Source organism: Rhipicephalus sanguineus, chromosome 11 (assembly GCF_013339695.2).
Source record: "Rhipicephalus sanguineus isolate Rsan-2018 chromosome 11, BIME_Rsan_1.4, whole genome shotgun sequence".
In the NCBI taxonomy this organism is placed as follows: domain Eukaryota; kingdom Metazoa; phylum Arthropoda; class Arachnida; order Ixodida; family Ixodidae; genus Rhipicephalus; species Rhipicephalus sanguineus.
This window is the reverse complement of record NC_051186.1, coordinates 145077554-145095202: the sequence shown is the minus strand read 5'-3', so window position 1 is coordinate 145095202 and position 17649 is coordinate 145077554. Positions and strand designations below refer to the sequence as shown.

The window sequence follows — 17649 nt, the reverse complement described above, 5'->3', positions numbered from 1 at the left end:
GACAATCGCGTCATATTTTGCGGACTAATACATCATTTGTCGAGAGAAGAGGGAGCGATTTTCAGCTGACTTTGAGAATTTATTGTAAATTCCAGGCCGTGCGCATCGCTATAATATTTGGCTCGCGTGTTCTCGGGAGCCTCGACTACCGATCGGCAGCGCTTTTTGAGCATGCTCGAAAAGTGTTGCAGGGCCCCTTTAAAAATCATCATGAACGTTCACCAACTTGCCCAACAAAAAGTTCTCCTAAACCATAGACACACATAGCGCTGTCTAAGCTGTCTAACGCTCTGTGTCTATGTGTGCCTCAGGCCCGTAGCCAGGGGGGGGGGGGCGCTAGGGGCCCAGACACCCCCTTCCCCGAAATTTTGGTGAAGTAGGTGTTTTTACCCAAAATAAATACTACAAATAGGTATTTTTCTCAAATAGTCAGTTTTGAGCAGGTGCCCCCCTCCCCCCCGAAAAAATTCCTGGCTACGGACCTGGTTTGCCCTTTCTTTTACGGGGAGTACAAGAAAACGTACTGAAGATGAAGCTTAGGTGCATGCCGGTGTGTGTCTCTTTCCTAAAAAAGCCGAACGACAATCTATGGCCGTCGTGTTTCACGAGCGCGTCCGAAAATGGAAGACGGCCGTCGACATCTTCCTCGGTTGTGAACCGTATACATGGCTGGTTCCGTGCTATTCAGGTACTTAAAGGAAAGCGCTTAAAGCCGATTTTTTAATCAACGAGAAGCAGTCGTCCCCGTAACGTAAGAATACTCCTGGATGCGGTGTGAAACTGGACAGGGCGCGGGACTCCAGTGACTCCATTGTTAAGTTCGCTGCGGTGACAGAAATCGATGCTCGCATTGCGGTTCCATAGCCTTGTTTGAAGAACTTTTTCTCGAACGTGAGGTAGGGTTTGCTCAGACGAAACTCTAGTAGTCTGCTGAGGTCTGGAGAGTCAATTGGTGTCGTTTCTGGTAGACTTGAGTCTGATTCGAGAGCGTCAGTGCAGACCTTGACGGCGAGGTCAATGGGCACGCTTTTGAAGAGCAACTTCACATCGCAGGACACCAGGATTTCGTCGTCATGTAGGACCATGTCGCAAATTTTTAACACGAAAGTGTTTTGTGCCGGGGTCCACCAAGACTTCAGTGACGTATTTCCGTCACGGAAATGACGTCGAAAAAATGTACACGATCAGATAGCAAAGAAAAAAAGTTCCGTCCACGGGCATCGAACCCACGACCGCTGGGTCCGCAACAAGAGATGCCGGGCGCGCTATCCACTGCGCCACAGTCACAGACTCCAGAGGCTTTACAAACGCGCCTTTTATATCTACCATTCTCTGGGTCGGCGGGGTGGTGTTGCCCTCTGAGAGCGGCAAAGTAGAATAATTCATCATTACTGTGGCTTCCGCGATTAGTACCTGCAACGCGTTACACGTTCGTCCCATTCGGCGCGTTTTCAAAAGAAGTGCAATTTTGTCGGTGCCTCAACACACCGCCAGGTGGCGACCTTAACGCAAGCGTCGTAAAAGCGTCGGCCTCGCTCATAGCATCACTAGCATCACGTTAATCAAACCAAAAATAGCTCTGCGACGCGCGCCTGCCTCACCTGGGGTGCTATTCTGGACATTGTCAAATTCCGCCATGTTATCAAATTCCGCCATGTTGATGATTTGATTGGTCACGCGAAGTCGTTCGCATTGTGGCGCTGCAATGGCGTTACGACACAGGAATCCGCGATGACGTAATGTGCCAAAAAATAGTAATTTTTTTTCGAAGCAACGCTTCGCCGTACTCTGTCATGTAGAAATAAAGGTTTGGGTGAAACAACGAAACCGAAATATGGTACTGAGCTGTGCCTACGGTCAACTTGCGGTTTATCGAAACTACTGCTCGCTTGACGAAGAGCCGCCATGTCTGCAACACGATTGGACATTGCACTGATGGCGCCCATTGCGTCACAGGATCTCACTTTTTGTAGCGTCAAATTGACGTTGCGTGACGTTGCATCCTGCCAAATTTGCAGCTTCAAATGTGAGAACGATGAAGTGCCCAAAATCGGCCGCCATATTGTTGTAAATTGAGTTGCTTGTTCGATGTGCAGCCTCACATACGTATGTGTAGATGTCATTCCGTGAGTTACTTTACAAGCATGTTTTCGGTTAGTAATATTATAAAGTGTTGTACATGAAGCTTGCTTGTTAAAATAAAAGGTTATTGTTTAATTTGGCTTGTTCGAATTTGCGGTTCTCGGCGCAAGAGAACGCTAGATAAGCGAAGAAAAATGGCGCTGCCCTTTGTTGTGTAGTGGCTGGAGCTGCAGGAAGCATCGCGAGTACCGCGATGCTTTTGTGATGACCGATCAATTATTTCAACTGTGGTGCCGGCTGACGAAGGACACTGTGCGATGGCTGTGCGGGGAGCTTCGCCAGGACCTGGAGAGGTGGCGTACGGACACGAGAACAGCCCCGACCGTTGTTGTTGTTTTTGTTGAGCTACAAGTGCTTTGCGCCCTTCGCTTGTTCGCCACCGGCAGTTACCACGACGCGATCGTGAACAACGAGGACGTTGCGACGAGCTAGTCCAGTGTGGGTCTCACGATTCATGCTGTCATGGAAGCGATCGTCGAGCGCCTCGGCAACGAGTGGATCGCCCTCCCTGCCAAAAGGAAGGCTTTGTCCACATAGATGCAAGATTTGAAGGCTGTGTTGAGGGGGTCGACGACACGTTCGTGTGCATAAGTGCGCCGTATGAAAAGGACGATGGCAACAAGGCTGCTTACTTTTGCCGCAACAACTTTTACGCCCTCTGCGTCATGGTGGTGAGAACAAATTTCATCTTATTCAGTCTCGCGCATGCTGTTAGTAGAATGCAAATGAGGAACGTGAAAGACAGCTTTTCGCCACTCTCCAGCATTTTAACGACATTTGCCGTGGCTCCAACTGCAGTGATAGAAAAGAACGCAGTAGTCGCGGTAAACGGAGTTTCCGTCACTATTTAGTTTTGGCAGGGGTGACGTGACACCATAAAAAGTTGATCGAGCTTCATATTTGATCGTGGCAGCTTTTAAGAAAAATAATGCATGAAAGGAAATCAAACGTGCTGATTGCGCTCTAATTTCATAAACAGTGATATGCAGACATGCAGTAACTGCCACATATGAAATGAAAGATACAGCTGTCGAAGCTGCGCTCCGAAAGCAACTCGAGAGAAATAAGTGCGTTGGACCACACAGTTACAGTTGTTCTGCATGTAGCTGGTTGTATTGCTGTCGCTGACTTCCTTCCAATGCAAACAACACTCTGCACGTATGTGACCAACCCTGCCGATGACTGCCCTCGCACTCGGGGCCCGTGCACGACGCCTTTATGTGGAAAACATCCACCGTGAGCCAGGACTGGGCAGTGGACGCCGTGGCCAGGTTGGTGAATAGCTGCTTGGTATGCAAGCGTGAGAATGCTTGTGTGGTGTCTTAGTGTAGCAAAAACATTATTCATGGTAATTTTATTACACGCTGCATGGTTCTTAACTACTCAAGTCTTTGTCCAAATGTCTGCCCCGTATGTTATTACTGGTAGCTACCTTGGTCGAACACTATCGACTTTAGTGGCACTCGTGTTCCCTTGAATGAAAATTCTCTCATGCACACATCTGAGAAAACAAGTCATACTGAGACCCGAGGCGGCACACAATAATCCGACTTGCTCTCAGTGTATAATTGCAACTTGTCTTTCTATGGTCATGGGAACGACTACTAGTGCAATAGAAAGGTCAAGCATGAAATTAACTTTCATGAAGAGATTGTATGATCCTTTATTATAAAGTGGTGAAATAATAAATAGTAAGCATGCGATGATACAGAAAATGCTACACTCTGAGGCTATGTTAAAAAAAGAATACATCAAATACAACTGCCATAGATGTTGTACATTCATAAATACAATTATGTGTAGAAAGGACAACTTGTATAAAAAATACAAATAAGCAAGCACAGCCATGTGCTATATAGCAATAAAATAAGTCAACTGACAACTCAAAGGTATTTCAGTCATGGTTCATAAAAAGCACTAAAAAACAACTCAAACGGTTGCAAAAGAAACCTGCTGTCACGTTTAATTGACAGCCTAAGCACACAAAAAAAACTAACGGAAACCAAGCCTTGAGTGCGCTGACCGTCTGCAGCCGTACATCAGTCCCATGCAATCAAAAGAAAGCACAACACCCTTACCACCAAAGAAGATGCGCCTTCTGTCACTCGCCCCTTCTTCTATATGAAAGAAGTTAAGGGCTGCAGTTCAGTAGCTTCGTTGTCATTCCTCCTGACGAAGGAATTGAGTTGATAAAGCCATTTTTTCGTTGGAGCATTTCAAAAGCCGTAATTATGTAACCTAACCAGACAAGCAATTCTGTGAATATGTCTAGCTGTAAAAAAAGGAAAGCAGTGCATATCAGTGACACGATGTCTTCGAATAAGTTAAAAGAAGTGAGAAAGGAATAGTAGATATTCATGTATACATTCATATTATGCTAATTGGAACACTGTCCTCTACAGGTGATAGTGCATACTCGCTTCAACCTTGGCTGCTTAACCCCATCCCTGGAGCACATCCTGCAGAATCCTCTGCTGCCCGATTCCACCGCACCCACTCTTCACTGCGGTGCGTCGTATAACTGTGCACTGGAGTCCTCAAGGCCCACTTTCGGTGCTTGCAGAGGTACAGAACACTGTACTATGGCCCACTCTTCACGTCGAAGATCATCGCAGTTTGTGTCGTGCTTCACAACCTCGGTGTTTGGAAGCAGCTGCCTGAGCCAGACGACATCCCTTGCACTGAAGAAGTCGAATGAGAATATGCGGACCTTTATAACAACACAACAATAGCGACGATACGGCTGCAGTAGACATGTACCAGGCGGGTAGGCAAAGGCAGGATCAAGCTTTGCAGTTGTTCACAGCTGGGCACGACTCGATGTAATGGGGTTTACATTCCTGCGAGATGTGCACAGAAACGTGAAACACAAGAAGCTCTTGCTGTTTCTCATGACGAAGTAGCCACTTGCATTGTATTCGATCCTATACCTATCCCCTGTACTTGTGTTCTTGCAGGAGTTGTATTCTGACAAAAGCTTCTTTGTGTTCGTTCATTGAGAGCATGCTAATTGTACCAAGCAGTTAGGCAAAAGCATGCTCAGCTTCTGCCGCAAATCATAGCAGGACTAGTTTGTTGAGACCATAGTGACTCTGTAAACAGCCTGTGTTATTTTGCAGCAGTGCATGCAACATTGAATGCCATTCCAGAGCATTGTTTTCAGCACTTTATTCACAATGCGAACCCATGTGATGACTGTACGAGTCTGGTAGGTGTGTACAAAAGCTCTATTCGTGTAGTAGCCATTCGTGCATGCAAGAGCACAAGCTTGCTGTGGTTGGTAATCTATGTAAACGCTTATAGGCACAAAACGAACCAGTACCGAAAGGGGCAACGTGGGCACAGCACTGTGTAGCGACTTTCTGTCCTGGTTTCTCTGGTGGACTATAAAAGTTTACATGCAAGAGTAATACATGATATTTCAAAATGTATTGTGAGTCAATTGATCTTCTTCTGTCAATTCATCATTGTGAGTCAATTCATCATCCTTGCAATAATAAAAAGCAGTCAAGTTGTCTCATTGCTTACATCATTGTCTTATCATTCACTGCTGCCAACAACAACAAAGGATGCCTCTAATATTGTACCAGCCAGTTTTGAAACCAGCACAACTGCATAAAAGACATCTCTTTGAATGCAGTTTGTGCACTTCTTAGTGTTGCCAGTCCAATGTAACATGAACTGCATGAAATACTACAATTCCTCTTCTTTATCTTTATCTGTGGCCATTATGCACTTCTTATTCGTATGTTGCAAGCAACGTGGAAGTACCTTCCACAGTTAACACCTTCGGAGGTGCATCACTTCTGTGGATTGAGATTCGCCTAGACTTTATCTTTCAGATTCAACTGATCGCGCGTAACGTGAGGTCCTGAAACTTAACTCTTATTGCTTCTGCTTATGTATATTTACATGATTGTCACTTTTACTTACAGTAGTCCTTACGCCTCCTCAGCAAAACATATAGCACCATCTTAATTATCACGACAGTTCAGGAAGATACTTCGCGCATCGGAGACGTTATAAATAACTCAGCTGGCTGTTGGGCTAGTTGGCACATTACTTAAGATAAACTAGACGTGGAACAGCCACCGCAACAAAAAAGACAGAAGGAACAGAAGGGGCATTATTAATACTTGCAATGCTGTGCAGCTCCTTATCTCTATACTATCGGCAGCACTTCTGGACGCCGCGGGCCCTGGGAACGAAGGGCCACCGCAGCCCAAGACGGGGTCGACGCGCATACTTGTAACGATGCGGGCGTCGTCCACCGAAACGTGCGTCGCCAAATCGAACGGCCCTCCACCTGTTCTCCTGCAATAAGCATGTGCATAGCTGAAACGTCAACACCACCCGAGTGAAACGCAGGCTTACTTAACTGCACCGTCATTCCGCGCCTCGAGCTCAAGCTGGCGCCACTCCGGCGGCGGCCTGCTGCTGGGGCCCAGGCGGTAAAGGCGCTCTGTCATCGTCTGTCACGGCTCCCATGGTACCTCCGGTAGTAAGTCGCAAACCACCCTCCCCATACGGGGACGATCGGTAAAAAAATGCAACATCGCGGCCCACTGTTCGCGATCTCCCGACATAACCACAGAACACCTAAGGGGCGATCGGAGATCTGTTCGTTCCGCTTGTTCGTTCTCCTGGGGGAGAACAAGCGCGCTGATTGGCTGAAGCCGGACAACTCACGCCATTCTAAGGGGCGTGGTCATTTCTTTTTTTTCCTTGATGTTTTCTTTTTTGGTGACGTCATGCCGCGTCATAACGAGCATGTCGTCTGCTAAATGTGAACGGAGAGCGAGCCCGTTCGCTCGCGTTCTCTCGAGCGAACAATGGCGTCGCACGGCATGTATTTCGAGTGATGCGGCGGTTGCGGCTGCCGCAACAGCTGATTTTGAGAAAATGGCGCTTGCAACGGTGCTTCCTTGCTACGTTGGCGTTTCTCGAAGCAGATGCAGAATGGTAGGAGGTGCGAAATGCGTTTGAAGAGATGAGCGAGTGTGAATTCCGGCGTCGCTTTCGTTTCTCGAAACGTACTGTACCTTGGTTGTGCGACGATCTCGGCCCCGTCATCGGGTGCCAACGAACCAGTGGGATTTAAACAGAGCGGAAGGCGTTGTGCGCGCTGAGATTTTTGCGATCGGATGCTTCCAGCGAGCTGTCGGCTGCGAGGAATTCAGCGGCCTGTCGCAGTCGTCCTTCAGGAACACGCCATTACTGTCGTTCGCGGGCAAAAACGGTGGGTGGCCTTTTCCGGAGACCACAGACGCGAAGAGCGAACAAAGGCGGCGTTCGCGCGGCTCGGGCAGATTCCCGTTGTGGTCGGGTGCGTGGATGGTACGCTCATCGCAATCCCGAAGCCCCATGGCCTGAGCTCCGCGGACACGACGCATTACATGTCGGGGAAGGGACTCTACGCATTCAACACCACGATCGTGAGTATTATTCATGCATTGTATGCGTAGCGAATTGTTTCATTTATGTCGCTTAAACTTTCCGCTTTACTGAGGCTGTTGCAACTGAGTATAAGTGGGAGCGGTATTTTCGATCTATCCAGAACGGGAATTGGTTCGTTTCAGGGCACTTCGCTTAGGATAAGCGATGAAATCATTCTCGATTTGTATTTGTTCAGATTAGCGCTCCCAGAATGTGCCGTAGTATGTCCTTATTGTTCATTGTCGTGATGGACGTTACATGGATCAATACATGGATGGATGAATAAACTTTATTTCGGTCCCTCGGAACGCGCCCTAGCATGTACATTAAATACGCATTGTTTCATAACCCTTCAACACGAAGTTTTTCGTGTTGTAGATATTTTGTGATACATTGCCCTAAACATACAGCAGTAATTTGGTTAAAAGGCTTTGGTGGCTGAAAGATGGGTTGTTCCAAGCAGTAAACATGCAGACTACCCTTTGACACTGCATTGTCCTCGTGTTAGAACTTATGGTACAAGTCCTACCCTGTCGATGATTTGTCCATAGCTATGTTTCAACAGTCAGTAACAGTGAAGACAGATGTAGTTACATTAACATAATACCCAACATTGTACCCAAGGTCATTTATGGGTACAATTTTGACTGAATTGAATTCTGCAGACATGTGATGCCGACCTCTGGATGTCAGTCCATGTTTCCTGGGGTCATGTCATGACTAGTGGGTATGGCGGGGGAGCCCTCTCCGTCAGCACCTGGAAGCAAAACTTCGGCTTGCTTGGTAAGTGCTGTCAATGCTTGCCACATTCAAGACGTTATCACTACAGCTGTCATGCCGACCTCGTGCAGGAGACTCCAGCTATACATTAGAACCGTGGTTCCTGACACCAGTGCCCGGACGACCAGCTCGTGGCGCCCCTGATAACCACTACAACAAGGCCCACACCGCCATGCGCAATGTTGTGGAGTGGTGCATCGCTGTAAGCTTGTGCACAGCTGCTCAAGCATCATTGCTGCTTGTGCAGCTCTGCACGACATTGCGTTGGCGGCACATGAGCCTGTTCTCGAAGGAAACGATGACGACACCGACGATGCTGACTGCTGCCAGCAGCAGCTGAGCTACCACCACCACCACAACGGGAGCCAGCAGCAGCGCAACCGTGTAGTGAACCTGTTTCGAGAACTACAGGGCCTGCATGCTTGAGCACCTGCGCAGAGTACGCCGCCGCCTGCAACGACCTCGGCAGCATTGCGTGGTGCGTTTGTCTTTGTTCATTGTGTTTGTCACTGTGTTTTTTTTACTACACTTCAAATGTTTGCTACACATATCAACGAAACAGCGTTCTCCTATCAATGAATAACCCCCTTGAATAGGTTGGCAAAAAATGTGAAGCTCACCCTGACTCACTCATCAAATATATTTTGCTCTTGGGGCTCACTCACTCAGACTCACCAAAATTTTCCTCAAGCGGATTCACTCGGACTCGGGCTCACTAAAATGTTTTCACCCGGACTCGAACTCACCAATGTATTACTCACTTGGACTCACAGCTCGATCTGAATCTGAGTGAGTCGACTCATGAGTGATTTTGCCGACCTATGCCCCCTTGTCACACAACGCCATGCTGATGAAATGCTTCGACCAGGTTGTAAAATATGGCGCTTCACACTAAGCACAAGTGAGAGCTCAACTGTGAATGGCACATGGTGCCATTCACAGCCAAAGTGGTAACCGGAAAAGGCTGTTTGAATCAGGACAGCAAGATGCGGTAGCTTTAGTGCAACAAGAATAGTGCTTGTAAATGAAGTGAACAACAAGGGTGGTGTCAGAATTCAAATTTTATTACAAGTATCACGAGCAATGCACATAAAAAGCAAAATAAATAAATATCCTTTAAATTTAATGCCAAGGAAAAGAATATAAAAGTAGCTTCCTTTTATAATATACAAATGGAGTTATTACAAAGTGCCTGCTGCTCCTCTGCAGCAACACACGCGTCTCGCAGCACGAAAGTCATTGTATTACATGAAAACAAGGCACAGTCGAACCGGTATTAATTGAACTCGCTAAAAAATGCAAGTTGTTGGTTGCTGATATGTCTTCCTCTATTATTGATTTCTGTTTGTACCCAATCCTGTTATCTAAACACTTCTAAGCAACAGAACACGTATTGATCAACTATTTTTTGGTCTTGCAATATTTCAAAATTGTTGTGCAACCTAGACCTTTCACAAACGCTTTTCTTTTTTTCTAGGATGTGTAAAAATCGATAGAAAACGTACAGTGTGCCACAATATTCTACACGTATACACTATAAACATAAGGATACACTACAGTGCACTATGTGCATATACTACAAAATTGCTCAATGCATGACTTTGTATAATGAGATTTTAAAAAATGACATGGCAAAACATGATTTATAAATGAGACCACACTGTGCTATCCACATGTACTACAAAACTGCTGAATGCATCACCTCGCACGATGAAATTAAAAAGAAATGACATCGCAGGACACGATTTACCATTGATCTACACTTTACTATGTACAATGAAACAGCACATCAGTGCTTCTGATATGCAGAAAAAGAAAATTAACTGAAAGAAAATTGCAGGGCACCATTGAAGCAAACTAGCGTATCACAGCTCGTGATGTGAACAAAAATAAATCTACATATATGTACAACTAGTCTTTACAAATCACTGTGCAGGTGCCTTCCGCTGCAATGAGGGCCCGGGCGAGGGTACCAACGCCTTGCAATTTGTGGACCGCGTCACCGAGAAGTTGAACCTGGCGCAGCTTTCCAATGATGCCTGGCCCTGCCGCCTGGTGTTTGCGGCTAGTAACTCCAGCGCCTCGGCCTGCCGGCTGCTCCCATCTCGCAGCTGCGGCATGAGCTGGAAACCAAGAAATGTGTTGCCATTATCATCTATAAATTTCCTGCTACCGACTCTTCGCTGGAAGCTTCTGTTCGTGAAGAGTTTCAGTGTGTGCAACAATTTCCTCTCTGTTGAAAATCCACTGACCCAACGGCATCCATGAATGGTGCTTGGTTCACCGCACAACCAACGCACTTTGTTTGGACAGACCAAAGCGGTGCCGGAATTCATTTTCGCTCATCTCATCAAACGCATCTCACGCCTCTAACCACCTCTGCATGAGAAGCAACCAAACAGCCCTTTTCAGGGCTACACAATCGTTTGCCCGGCTTTACGCGATGACTGACACAATCTCCTTCCGAAACCCTAGCTGCTGCAGTATGCAAAACATACAGCAAGCAGGTGTAACACAGGTGCAAACATGTGCATTTGTGTATGATGGCTATGTGAAAAAGTTATATAACGAGCTTGCTTTTTGAACAGTATATTTAGCAATAGCACATTTTCAGTTTCACTTTTGAAGCAATTGACAAAATAGAGAAACATTTCAAGATGTTGAACATTTTTGCAATGCTACCTTTTTGCTACATCTGCAAGGCAGGACACCTGTTTATTCCATCTGACAGTTATGCATACAACTAGCTCCTTCAACCGTTTGCCAAATTTTTTTTGTGCAGCCTTTTGTCTTTATGCCCACAGATGTCATCTCTTCACAAACATATGCCTGCACGCATGAGCATCACCTGTGAGCATGTAACACCATCTACAGTTAATCAAAAACATCAGCGAAACTTACGAGTTGGGGCACGGGAAAGATCCTGGGCCACATCCTCTTCAGCCACACCAGTAGCAGCTGGAGCAGGGCTCACCTGTTATAGTAAGAAGTTTCTTGATTGACACACTGAGTGCAATAAGAAGTATGGAGTGGAAGTGGACAATAGCAATGTTTTTTTAGAATGTTTCAACAGCGGCATGCTATGACACACAGACTTCGGAGAGAGGGGTGGAGGGAGGCAAGCCTACTGGCTACGCACCTCACTCGACTCGAGGGTCTGAGAAATGGGTTGGAACACGTAGGGTGCTCTAGTGACCTTCGAAATATAGTTCGCGGCTGTTCTTTCGTCATCACCGCAAATGTGGCTGTTTCGCATTCTGTTCTGGGCGGCGCAACGTGTTAGCACCTCAGCTAACGCGGCGGCCGGGTGATCCACTCGATATTGTTTGAAAAAGTAAAACTAACAGCGCGTAATGGCTCGAAGCAAACGAGCCCACTTGTTCGCAGCATACAAGTAACAATGATATTCTAAGCCAGTGCTTACCGATTCAGACCGCCCTGGGCCTCGCACACTCGTCCCTGTCAAGCACGACGCGGCCGCGGTAATCCGAAATCTGGCCGCCTCGGGTGCTGCTGTAAAGCACAAGCGGGACGTGTAAGATGACCGACCACAATACAATTGTGCTCGCACTCACCTCTGCTGCCCTCGGAGTTTGGCAAGACCCTGCTGCGAATAGTAGCGCTCATTCCTCCATCGGGCCTGCCACTGGGCCCTGGTGTTACGCGCAGGGACTTCGTTCAAAAGCGCTACTAGCTCCTGCCACATGTCGTCCCGGTCCTCCCTCATGAACGACGGCTCCAGCGGGCACGACAGCCTCGCGATCTGTGGGTGCTCTTTCACAAAAGCCAGCAGAAGCTCCTTTTGACGATCCGACACCCGAGAACCAACGCAGACGTTGCGATCGGACGACATTTTGAAACTACGTCAGCCGCTACTTTTCTCTTTTTTTTTTCGCGTGCGCGACACCATCTAGCGACGACGTCAAAAAAAACTAACATTATTAAATATCATCACTCAAAGCTGTTGCTGTTTGAAAGAGTGTTTGAGCTTGAGAAGCAAAAACAATAATTTTCTGTAAAGTAATTATATTTATTAAAAGGCGAGAAACGCTTCACGGTCCCTGTGCCAACGTCACAGGATGCGCGTCTACTTCCGGAAAGCTGTCCGCTTCACGATTGGCTGTTCTCTTCCTCTCGGCGGTTCTAGGCGGGAGAGCTGCGCCTCCTCTCACTTCTGTGACGTAGGCACCGCAGAACGAACGCGGAACGAACAGATCTCCGATCGCCCCTCTACACAAAACAACCAGCGAAATAACGATATCGGCAATGTCGACGCTGGCTTGGCTGGCTCGCTTATTGGCTAAAATTGTTACTATGGCTTTGTCGCTTATCTCCAAATATGGCGCTAAATTGCAGACGTTATCGTCTGCTTCACAACTTTAAAACTAAACGCTTCACTTCTCTTTTATTTTTTTGTTGTTGCATTAACAATTTCAGATACAAAATACTATTTAATTGCACGTTTCTTTGCATCTTATGTCCCCTCCACGTCACGTTTCGCCAGCATTTCATGCGTTTGCGTCATCATTGTGTAAACGTCACGCCTACGTCAAATTTGACAGAAAATGGCGGAAGTCCAGAATAGCACCCCTGGCTGTCACACCGCGTTCCCCGCGTACGCGCTCGCCCCGACTATGGTACCCCGACCAGCTACCGGGGCGGCACGACGCGCTTTGCGTTTCCCTCTAGTGCGGCCGTGGTGTTCAATCACATTTTAACATGCCGCAGGATGGCGACCAAGTTCTGCGTCCAATATGCGATGCACTTCTGGCTATCACAACTAGTTCAAAATTACGCTTTCACCGTTAACTACTACAGCTACCACAAGGGTTTGTTTAATCATTGAACATGGACGTTAGTCGTCGGCATGGAGATGTACCACCAAGCATCAAAGTGGGTGTATCCACGTCACACGGCGCTATAGCTACCAGACGTCAATATACATTGCGCAAACTCTCTTATATCAATGTACAGTAAACATTCACTTACTTCTATAAGGGCACGTACGTTTTACTTTCGTGTTATTCCGATTCCTATGGTGGAGGGATCAACCATGTTTTTTTCAATGAAGTTGCGCGCGTTTTGTACGTGCGTTTCACTCTTGCCGACCAGAGGGGAAATAATCCTGTGAAGGAAATTCGATAGCTTGTGCAGAGGCGAGCTAGTGAAGTCGACAATTCGGCGCATACCGACGCCCTCCTTATGTATTTTGGTTAAATCGCACAGAGTGGGAGCAGAGCCATTGTTGCACAGAAGAAAAAAAAATTACACCAAGTACCAGAATGTTACTACCGACACCCTCTCGTCGAGATGGTGCGCTGCTCTGCGCAGCTCCCACCTCGACGATCAGCTATGGGCCATCCAGCAAGCCCGCGAGGCGGCGAAGAGGCAAGACCTCGACGTCCCCACGCGGGAGGCCTACGCCAAGGAACTTAAATTGCTGGTTCCTAATAAAGTTTATTCCTCCTCCTCCTCTCCCACTAAAGGGCACCATGTGGGGATGCGAAGCAGCGCATCGGTCGACTTAAAGTGCCGTTCATCTCGGGCACCTTGCCCGATGTTAACGCGTCCTTGCGAGTGGACTACACCATGAATTCACTGTAGTTGCTGTTGCTGTTACTCGTCCCGAACTCTTGTTGAAGCGCGCCACGCGGGTTCATCGCGCGTCTGCAGAATCTCGTTCCCCGACGCCATCACGTGATTGCTGAGAGAGTGTAAGGGGGAGAGGCCACAGCGTCTTACCCAGCCCCTTACGCAGGCCCGAACGCGCTAGCGCATGCCAGCCCACATGGTTTTGTCTGCGTTACGCCAAGCTAGGACAGCATACGGCAGCCCGGGCCCCTAGAGTGCTCTGCACATATCATCATCAAGGCGGTCGAAGAACAAGAGGAAGAATACTTCTCCTTGGCGCGAGCGCGCGCTCAGGTGGCTATACTAGGTTGTAGAAAGCGGACGGCCGCCAATGGAACTACGGACACAGTCGAGCGCAAAAGCTGCTTCGCATCTAAAAATAAAGGGACTTCTGCTGTGAAGGCACCAAGCGGAAGACCTCAGCCAGTGACTTCTGCAAGTTCCTTTGCACTTTTGCAGTGGGATCGCGACTCAAAGGCATGTACGTTCCATCATCCTCGAGCATACATCGCATCTTATTATCGTAGTGTTCCTTGTCTAAGACGACCGTGGCGTTTCCCTTGTCGGAAGGGAGTATAACGGTCTTCTTATTGTCACGTGTCTTTTCAGCGCCTTTCGTTCCTCGGGCGACAGAGGGTGCAAAATTTGATTCCTGCGTAGCTTAGAAAGCATTTTGACGACGCGAGTACGTGCTTCATAGCGGCGAGATGGATTCACGCACATGACCGCATATTCCACGACGCACACCACCTTTTTTGACGTCACGTTCTGGAGCCAGGTTGTAGTTGAGACCTAGGCTCAACACGGACCGATCGGCGTCGTCGAGCTTGTGCTTCGAGTGGTTGTGCACAGAACTGCGGTTTGTAGACTTGGAAGGATTGTTGCGATGAGATAGCATTCTCTGAAGCTTGTTTTCATGAAGCCCTTCATCTTGGCCTGCGCGTAAACCTGCGCGGAAGTTGGAGTGCAACTAGATGCTTGCGAAATCGTCGGGACACATTGTATTCCAGTCAGCGGTGAGATAAGGCTCTCGTTCCCGAGAAACGTGATTTTATCCCTGCAGTCCATGACGCTGGCTTGAAGGAGAATGCGTTCGGCTTTTGAAACGATGTGGAATCCAAAGCGGCTTTCTACGGGTCTGTTCAGGCGTAATGAGCGAGGAATCAAGTTTCTTGCTTTGCAAGTTGAACTGGAGATAGTGCATTCTTAGAGACATGCCCTTACTTAAGCATTTGTGGTTTGCGTTGGACAAAATACTTGACAATTATATTTTGCACAGTTGTTGAACTAATGCGTGGGAACACTCTGGACATTTTTGAAAATACTGAATGTCATTCCAGCTGAGCAGAAAAAATGCGAGATTGGCATTATTCAACAACGTGTCATATTAGCTATGTTTTCATTTTCTGAAGAAAAAAGGCTCTACTACTGCAAGACAACCACATTTTGCAAGCTCTTGCTATTCATAGTTTGCCTAGAAAAATATTGCGACCAATGGCTGCAATAGTTCTTTTTAGGGATCCCGTAAAAATTCTATTTTCGCGCAATTCGCAAAAAGCGGTTCTGGCTCTTTCTTTTTTTTTTTGACGAAGCAAATTTTTTTTCGCGACACTAAGAATGGCATTGCTGTCCTGGGAACTCGGATAGCAAAATATAATTTTGCCAGCGACATTAAAAGCGGTCGCCGGACATGCACCGACGTTCTTCTTTGGACACGCGCGTATCTGTCAGGTTGTTTCCCAATAAACTATAAAACGGTAGTATGCGCTTATTCTAGTTATTCTTTTCTGGTTGTTTAGGTACGCACTCGTATTCCTAAGTAACATGAATCACCAACTCGCCCATTCAGTCATTCTGTTAAGGGGCCTCTTACCAGTCTCTTAAAATACAAGAAAAAAACGAGCGCAATATTCTCTCCTGGCGTTTTTCGTCTTTCTGGCGCACTTCGTGACGCAGAACAGCGATTCCCGTGACGTCAATATAGTACATAGACTCGATTGGTCCATATACGCGAAATATCAGATCTGAATTGTTTCCTTCACTTGCCATGCAGCCGCCCATCCGTTCTTCCTTGCCTCGCATGACTATCGTGCGCGAATAACTGATTTCAGTGCATTCTCTGCGTTTGCGACTGCGCAAACGGAGATAACAGCATGTAGCCGACAAACGCGATACCTTGATAGGGTCAGTGCTTAGTGCTGGCATGGTACACGCGCTTTTAAGAAATAAGTAGGACGCGGGAGATATGGCCTGTAGGAAGGATAGCGAAGGCGAGGAACAAACCACTCCCTCGTCTTGGTATACCGGGCGGACCTTTAAGTCCACTGTTCCGCAGAAAATTGCAATAGCATCCCATGAATTGTAATAGGGTTTTTTTTTTCGGCTTTCAGAGGAGTTATTCACTCAGACAATGAATCTGGGAGTGTAGCCTGCACGTCAAAGCCGTCTTCCAAGATAAACCGAAGGAGCAATGTATGTCGACGCAGTACAGCAGGAAACGTCACTGACTGATCCAGGTACGTCATTCAAAGCAATTTAAATTTTTGCAATAAGAATTGTCATTCACACTCGCAACATTTATATCGATCGGTCAACAGTGCGCTTCCTGAGATAAACTTTTCGGCTTTCAATGAGACAACATATTCACCACTGCTGCCCTGAACATACGAGCAACAGAAGCACTGATTTGTGCACTGGCAAAATGCTCCTTTGGCGTAACGGCCTCGTGATGTGTGCGCTATAATTATAGTTTTGTCAAATTTGAAAATAAAAAAGGCCGCAGAAACGTTCTACTTGCAAGCATTATATCGGCGATTGTCGTACATATGACACACGTTAAATGAAGGCGTTCATGTGGCTGCCTTTTGTTTAAATAGGGTGCACGGACAGCCGTGTGCCTGAATGGCGTGGCGATTTCTCGTGTCATTCCTAGCGTTCAAAATTAACCACCGGTCTGAGATTCGCATGGGTTCACTCAGCTTTGGAACAATTTCCTTTAAAGAATGCTTGGTAAATACAGGTAAAAAATCACCTCAGTCCCTAATGCACATAAAAATGTGTAGAAATCAAAAGCTTCGGCTGAAGGTTTTAAAAACTCCCGCGAAGGGGTGGCAAAACATCAGCATCCAGGTGACAGCAATATGGCGATGAGCAAACAAAGCTGTGACGTCAGCCAACTTACATTTCACGTGTGTGTCTCCGCTGTGCGGCATCACCACCACCGAGACGCGGAGCTGCGTCTCCCGGCAGCGATACCATGTTCTTATCGGCGTGGGGGGAATCGGTGCGTGAGAGTCCCCTTGAACGCGAGCAAGTGTAGGCGGAAAATCATTCCGTCTTTCGTATCTCGCATCTGTCGTGGAGACAGTTTCATAAAGACGTGGTCGTAGTCGTGATATTTGCCACACACATCTCCAACGTCACACTTTTTGCAGCTTTCTGACGCTAATGGCTTTCCCACTAAGTCTGGGAAGGTAGTCGCACTTCGTTCGTAGGCATTAAGATTCAAATAAATTAGCTTTGCCGTGTGTTCTTTGTCAAAATTGTTCATAGCTTTCGTTGCGTGCGTGCAAAGCTCATACTGCAGTTAGTTTCGTGTCAGGTTACGGCGCGATTTTGGTGCCTGCACTTCTCTAAAAAAATCACAGCATATCAACGGAG

General features: G+C 47.2%; 1 long non-coding RNA gene across 1 annotated transcript; it reads left to right on the top strand.

The window, feature by feature from the left end:
* The first annotated feature begins 7365 nt into the window (after nt 1-7365).
* LOC125756330 (uncharacterized) lies at nt 7366-10472 on the top strand. Its single transcript, XR_007414380.1, has 4 exons — nt 7366-7577; nt 8244-8361; nt 8430-8836; nt 10295-10472. It is a non-coding gene; the product is annotated as an uncharacterized LOC125756330 (long non-coding RNA).
* Nucleotides 10473-17649: the final 7177 nt, after the last annotated feature.